Source organism: Stegostoma tigrinum, chromosome 34 (genome assembly GCF_030684315.1).
Source record: "Stegostoma tigrinum isolate sSteTig4 chromosome 34, sSteTig4.hap1, whole genome shotgun sequence".
NCBI lineage: Eukaryota > Metazoa > Chordata > Chondrichthyes > Orectolobiformes > Stegostomatidae > Stegostoma > Stegostoma tigrinum.
In genome coordinates this window covers 19292004-19300322 of record NC_081387.1, presented here as the reverse complement: position 1 = coordinate 19300322, position 8319 = coordinate 19292004, and positions in this window count along the sequence as shown.

The following is an 8319-nucleotide window of genomic DNA, read 5'->3' as shown; positions in this document are numbered from 1 at the left end:
GAGTTGAGTAACATTTCCTCAGGGAATGGAGGGTGGGGCTGGCCAGGTTTAGGGGAGAGGCACACTGCTGTGTCCAGCCCCTTTAGGAGGTGGGACATCCTCCTCAGATTTTGGAGGGGGTTGCACTGCATCTGGGAGCCCTGGTGACCTCCCACTCTCTGCCCCTTCCCCAGAATTATGGCAGGATAAATGGCTCAGTGCCAAGCAAGGAACTAGGATAGTTCCCTCAGTGCAGGGTTTGGTATTGTCTCCCATCAAATCTCCTGGCCAGCCCCTGCTTCGAGCTGATGGACTCAACACCGAGCACTGACAAGCGAAGTACAATGGGTGCTGGAGCCCTCAAACAAACATGCCCAATTGCTGGAGAAACTCAGCAAGACTGGCAGCGTCTGTGGAGACAGAAACATCGTGAATGTTTTGAGTCCAGTGTGACTCTTCTTCAGCTCTGAGAAGAGGTAGGTTTTATATGGCAGACAGATGGGGAAGGTGGGAGAGTGAGTGAGTGAGTGGAACAGATAGTAATTGTGCCCAGAACATACCAGAAAGGGAGTGCTAATGGCTGTAGAACATGATTTTGATGTTGATTAGGTGCTAATAGCAGTTTTGGCCTGAACCATCCTTGTGTCTCTCTCTCTCTGTCTCTCATGCTCACTCTCACACACACGCACATGCACACACACCACAATCTCACAAACACTCATACACACACTCACACACAAACACACACACACAAAACAGTTTTCAGGTCAATAAATTCTGTGCCTATGTGCTTCCCTTCACTTCACCTGACGAAGGAGCAGAGCTGTGAAAGCTTGTGTTTTCAAATAAACCTGTTGGACTATAACTTGGTGTCATGTGACTTCTGGCCTTGTCCAACCCAGTCCAATACCGGCAGATCCACATCACGTACACACACATACAGACATAAGCATACACACTCACATGCTCACGTACACACACACACACACACACACACACACACACATACACACACACACACACTTACAGAGACACTGACATACAATTATACACACATTCACACAGGCACGCACCTCCATTTGTTTCAAGTCTTGATCCTGTTTGTGACTTAATGATCTGGTCTCTCTACTCGAACCATCTGATGGACATTGACAGGGTTTTCAGACATTGTCTCAGTGTCTAACATTTCGCCCCTCAGTGAAACAACAAGTGGCTGGAGAAACTCAGCTGGGGAGGGGTAGGAGAGCAGCAGAGCCCAGTGTGACATTTCTTTGCGGGGGGAGGGGGTGGGTTGCTGGGGAAAGTGGGGGTGTGGGTAACACAGAGTCCAAACCCTCACAGAGAGAACTCTGAGACACAGACCCAGCACCCTCCAGCTAGACTCTGCACCGTTTCCGGCTGGGACCCTCCCCCTCCTTGAGTGTGAGTGGGGGCTAGGGTGGGGGATTCGGACCATGACACCTCATTGTAAACCCCAGCCAACCATTCTCCCGTTGTGGCTCTGATAAGGTACCAGCCATTCAGACCCCAAATGCCATCCCCCAATGATTGAGATGATGTGTGGATAAATATCTTTCGAAAGAAAGAGGGGGAGAGAGAGAGAGAGCGGGGTTAGATACAGAGTAGAGATCCCTCTGCAGTGTGTCCCATCAAACATTCCCAGAGCAGGGACAGCATGGGGTTAGATACAGAGTAAAACTCCCACTGCTCTGTCCCCCATCAAACACTCCCAGGGCAGGGTTGGCGCGGGGTTAGATACAGAGTAAAGCTCCCTCTACACAGTCCCCCATCAATCACTCTCAGGACTGGGACAACACACCTCACACACACAGAGTGAGTAACAGTCAGGGGAGTGGGGGAGGAGGGGATGATGAGGGTGGGGGTGTGGAGGGGGTGCCTGGTCCTGTGAGGTTGGCCAATCTCTCTCTCTCTGTCAGGCCTGTGCACAGAAGCTTCGACCCTTCACCCCCTGCCTTCCCACAGCCTGGCTCACGGCCTCGGTTGATGCTGCTGGAGAAGATGGTGGTTGATTCTCTGGCAATGGAAGCAGTTTTTCAGGTTTGGTGGAGATGCCTGGCCACTGGAGCGAAACGTGAACCGAGGGTGTGTAATGTCGGGCACCCAGTTTCCCCACCCACACCTCACTGCGCTCCCTTGGTTTATTCCTGTCTGATTCCCCAACCCTCCCTTCCCAACCCATGCCGCTTTCCCAGCCCAAAACCCAACTCCATCCCCTCACCTACCCGTCCCACCCCGGCCACCCCCTCCCTGACACCCAGGGGCCCACGCTAATGGGGACGACAGTCAGACAGACAGGCAGCACCCTCATGGCCCACCAGTGTGGGTGTGACATTGCTCCAGATGCCTCACAGGCCATTTAGCTGAATGTACAATCTCTCCCTGGGTCGCCCAGTCAGCCTGAACACAGCAGCAACAAAGATTAGTGTTTATATCAAAACTCTGAAGACAATGGAAGGCCCGCAAGTCTCCTCACAGGAGCGTGAAAGGCAAACAAACAGACACCCTTCGACCGAGCCACTGTGTATCGGGCAATGTTGGGGCAGCTTGCCAAAGGCCCCCTGGGTAGACAGAGGGCCTGACATGGAGGAGACGGGGCAGAGGGAGGACATTGCCGAGTTTAGGGAATGACTTAGGCTATAAAGAAAGGGAGGTCATGACCCAGCAGTAATAGCAAACTGCAGAGCCAGGGTTCGAACAATTTCCTTGGATTCAAGAGCTTGAGATTCAGAGCCGGCTCCCCAGAACTTGAGTTCAAGAAAATTTCTTGGGATGGGCAAGGAACGCTGGCCAAAAAATGAATAGAAGAAAACAATTAGGAGTCTAGAGACAGGAGGAATTACCAATGCTGGAGAATCTGAGATAAAAAGGTGTGAGGCTGGATGAACACAACAGGCCAAGCAGCATCTTAGGAGCACAGAAGCCGACGTTTCGGGCCTAGGCTCTTCATCAGAGAGGGGGATGGGGAGAGGGTTCTGGAATAAATAGGGAGAGAGGGAGAAGCGGATCGAAGGTGGATAGAGGAGAAGATAGGTGGAGAGGAGACAGACGAGTTAAAGGGGTGGGGATGGAGCCAGTAATGGTGAGTGTAGGTGGGGAGGTAGGGAGGGGATAGGTCAGTCCGGGGAGGACAGAAAGGTTAAGTAGACGGGATGAGGTTAGTAGGTAGGAAATGGGGGTGTGGCTTGAGGTGGGAGGAAGGGATAGGCGAGAGGAAGAACAGGTTGGGCAGGCGGGGACAAGCTGGGCTGGTTTTGGGACGCTGTTGGGGGGAGGGGAGATTTTGAAGCTTGTGAAATCCACATTGATACCACTGGGCTGCAGGGTTTCCACGCGGAATACGATTTGCTGTTCCTGCAACCTACGGGTGGCATCATTATGGCACTGCAGGAGGCCCAGGATGGACATGTCGTCCAAGGAATGGGAGGGGGAGTTGAAATGGTTCGCGACTTGGAGATTCAGTTGATTGTTTTGGGTCTGGACCCTTCTTCAGAAATTGTTTTGGTTGGTGGGGGGCATGTCCATCTGGTTCACAAACGAACTCTAGGGAAAGAAATCTGCCATCCTCACCTGGTCTGGCCAACTTGTGACTCCAGACCCAGAGCAATGTATTTGCCTCTGAACCACGCATGGGCAATTAGGGATGGGCAATAAATACTAACATGGGCAGTAATGCCCTCATTCAATGAACATTTAAAAATAAAAACAAGATTTTGGTGGGAGTTATTAAACCCAGGGGCAATCAAGGATCGGAGCTTGTGGGAACTGCAAGAGATGCCAGAGGGAGAGAGAGGAGGGTGTCCAACTGGGATTTCAAAGAAGAAGATGGAGGAATTTTAAAATCCAGATGTCGCTTCACTCAGTGAGCCATGCATTGCGGGGTGTAAACGGGGATTTGCAGCGAGTTAAGACACAGGAGACCGAACGGTCTGGAAGACGTCAGGTTGTCGGAGCATGGGGCTGAGTCAGGGCTTCAGCAGCCAATCGGCTGCGGAACCCGCTGCTGGCAGGTTCGAGCTGACACAGGCAGAGGCCCACTCTCTGAGATGGGGCCAGTAGGCTCCCTGCTCTGAGATGGAGCAGGAAAAGATTCAACAGCGAGTATTGTTCAGAAGCAGCAGGAAAGCCAGTCTGCAGAGGACAGAAAATATTTGTTTAAGTCATCATGAGAAAGGAAGTGTAAACAATGGGCATGGTCTGCAGGAAGGGTGTAAGCAGCATGATGCAAGGCACTGGCTCTGAAGTACACACAGATTGGACTGGAGCGGCCAGGCACTGATAGACACAGCACATCGCTAGTGAGGCACACCATGCAGCACACACTCACACACGCGCGCGTGCGCGCGCGCACACACACACACACACACACACACACACACACACACACTCATACACACACATCTACACACACTCACACGCACTCATACACTCACTCACACACTCACACATACACACACACACACTCACACACACACACCCACACCCACACACACTCTCTCTCACACACACACACTCACTCACACACACACACTCACACATACACACACACACACACACACACAGAGTCACTCTCTCACACACACACACACTCTCACACACTCACATACACACACACTCATACACACACATCTACACACACTCACACGCACTCATACACTCACTCACACACTCACACATACACACACACACACACTCGCGCACACACACACACTTACACACACACTCACTCACACACACACTTACACACACTCACACGCACTCACACACACACTCACACACTCACACATACACACACACATGCACACGCACACTCTCACACACTCACACACTCGCGCGCACACACACACACTCGCGCACACACACTTGCGCACACACACACTTACACACACTCACACACACACACCCATACACACACTCGCACACTCACACACACACACACACCCACACACACACTCGCACACTCACACACACACACCCACACCCACACACACTCTCTCTCACACACACACACTCACTCACACACACACACACTCACACACACACACACACACACACACACACACACACACAGTCACTCTCTCACACACACACACACTCTCACACACTCACATACACACACACTCACACTCATGGACACACACAAACCACACAAAATACAAGGATACTCTCATTTTAACTGTACTGAGTGATCAACTGACTGTAATCAGTTAGACCAGAGTAATCGAGGGTCAGGGATTAGTTAGACCACACCCAGAGTGATTGAGGGACTGGGATCAGTTGTACCAAAGTGATCAAGGGACTTGGGTCGATTAGATCTCATCCAGAGTTATTAAGTGTCTGGGATCAGTTATAGCAGGGTGATCAAGTGTTAGACCAGAGAGACTGGGATCAGTTAGAATACATTCAAAGCATTCAAGAGACTGGGATCTGCTGGACCGGTGTGATCAAGGGACTGGGATCAATTGAGATAATGGAATCAGTTAGACCACACCCAGAGTGATCTAGGGTCAGGGAGCAGTTCGACCAAAGTGAGCATGTGGCCAGATTAATTTGACCAGACTGATCAAGTGACTGGGATCAGTTACACCAGAGTGATCAAGATTGGTTTGACCAGAGTGATCAAGTGGCTGGGATCAGTTACACCAGAGTGATCAAGTGACCAGGATCTGTTGTACCAGAGTGATCGAGTGAACGAGATTGGTTAGACCAGAGTGGCTGAGTGACCAGAATCAGTTACACCAGAGTGATCGAATGACCACGATCGGTTAAACCAGAGTGATCGAGTACCCGGGACTGTGTAGACCAGAGAGATCGAGTACCCGGGATCAGTTAGAAGACAGTCGATATGCTCCTGCCCTAGAACACTCCCTGAATGCCGTCTTTCTCCATACGGAGTGAGTTTTTTAAAAATTTCCCTCTCTGGTGGACTGTATGGAAGCGCGCAATCCTCCTGTTATAACCCTGTCATTCTTTGCTTCCTCACTCTCTGCTGGCGAAGATCTTTGCTTCCTCACTCTCTGCTGGCGAAGATCTTTGCTTCCTCACTCTCCACGGGAGTTGTACTGGAAGATTGGAGGGAGGCAAATGTTGTTGCTCTTTTCAAGAAAGGGAATAGGGAAATCCCTGGAAATTATAGACCAATCAGTCTTACGTCTGCGGTCAGCAAGGTTTTGGAAAGGATTCTGAAGGATAAGATTTATGACTATTTGGAAAAGCATAGCAAGATTAACGGGAGTCAGCATAGCTTTGTGAGGGGCAGGCCATGCCTTACAAATCTTATTGAGTTCTTTGAGGAAGTCACGAGACAGGTTGACAAGGGTCGAGCAGTGGATGTGGTGTACATGGGCTTCAGTAAGGCATTTGATAAGGTTCCCCACGGCAGGCTCATTCATAAAGTCAGGAGGTATGGGATACAGGGTGATTTGGCTGTCTGGATTCAGAATTGGTTGTCTGACAGGAGGCAGAGAGTGGTTGTAGATGGTAAGTATTCTGCCTGGAGGTCAGTGCTGAGTGCTGTCCCGCAGGGCTCTGTTCTTGGGCCTCTGCTCTTTGTAGTTTTTATAAATGACTTGGATGAGGAGGTTGAGGGGTGGGTTAGTATGTTTGCTGATGACACAAAGGTTGGAGGTGCCATTGATAGTATTGAGGGCTATTGCAGGCTTCAGCGAGACATTGACAGAATGCAGAGCTGGGCTGAGAAATGGCAGATGGAGTTCAACCTGGATAAATGCAAAGTGATGCATTTTGGAAGGTCAAACTTAAATGCTGAATACAGGGTTAAAGGCAGGATTCTCGGCAGTGTGGAGGAACAGCAGGATCTTGGTGTTCAAGTGCATAGCTCCCTCAAAGTTGCCACCCAGGTGGATAAGGTTGTAAAGAAAGCATATGGTGTTTTGTCTTTCATTAACAGGGGGATTGAGTTTAAGAGCCGCGAGGTTATGCTGCAGCTCTACAAAACCCTGGTGAGACCACACTTGGAATATTGTGTCCAGTTCCGGTCGCCCTATTATAGGAAAGATGTGGAGGCTTTGGAGAGGGTGCAAAGGAGGTTTGCCAGGATGCTGCGTGGGCTGGAGGGCTTGTCTTACGAGGAGAAGTTGAATGAGTTCGGACTCTTCTCTCTGGAGAGAAGGAGGAAGAGAGGTGACCTGATCGAGGTGTACAAGGTAATGAGAGGCATGGATAGAGTCGGTAGCCAGAGACTTTTCCCCAGGGCAGGATTGACTGCCACGAGGGGTCATAGTTTTAAGGTGTTAGGAGGAAGGTATAGAGGAGACGTCAGAGGGAGGTTCCTCACCCAGAGAGTTGTGAGCGCATGGAATAGTTTGCCAGTGGTAGTCGTGGAAGCAGAGTCATTAGTGACTTTTTAGCGACTGCTGGACATGCACATGGACAACAGTGAAATGAGGGGAATGTAGGTTAGGTTATTTTATTTTTGGATTGGGGTTATTCCACAGCACAACATCGTGGGCCGAAGGGCCTGTACTGTGCTGTACCTTTCTATGTTCTATGTTCTATGTTCTATTCTGATCGAGGTCCCCTCAACTGCGGTCGTGTGTGTGTGTTTCGTTCCAGTGCCACCCACCCCACCACCCCCACGCACCCCCCCCCCCCCACCCCAACTCGTCCCCGGGCAGCACCGTCTACAAATGAATTGCCTGGAGATTGTTTCTCACGTCAGCCAGTCCTTACATTCCTCCATCTCCGGAAACGCACAAAATCCCCTCCAGCATCTTCAGGAGTCTTACTGTTGGTAATCTCAGTGTCTAATCATTTCTTAGCTGTGTTACATGTAATTCTATCCCGCTGCAACAGTGAGGAAAGCCCATTACCTCCACCCACACCAGGACCCCCTTCCCTCACACTATAATCTGTCAATCATTGTTCTTCACACAAGTTCCATTTGTCTTCCATTTGGCACCCACAAACATTTGGAGCGATTGAGTTCCTGATTTGTGTGGAAGCGTGCTTCCTGGCTGATTTATCTCCCGAATGAGCAAGTTCAGCTCTGTGGGTTGTGATCAATTATGATAATTGCTAGTCACAAGCTGGTAGCTGGGAGCCTTCTGTGTCACTTTGGCACAATCATGGCTGCCCTTTTACCCAGAATCCACCTCCTTCCTTGCTGCCCATTGGCATGAGCAACGCAGGGATATGAGTAGGCCATTCAGCATCTCGAGCCTGTTCCACCATTCAACAAGACCCTCGCTGATCTGTGGCCCTAACTCCATATCCCTGCCGTTGGTCCATATCCTTTGTAGCTTGGATTAGAAAAAAGAAGATACCCATTTCTGATTTAAAATGATCAGTCTCTGAAGCCCC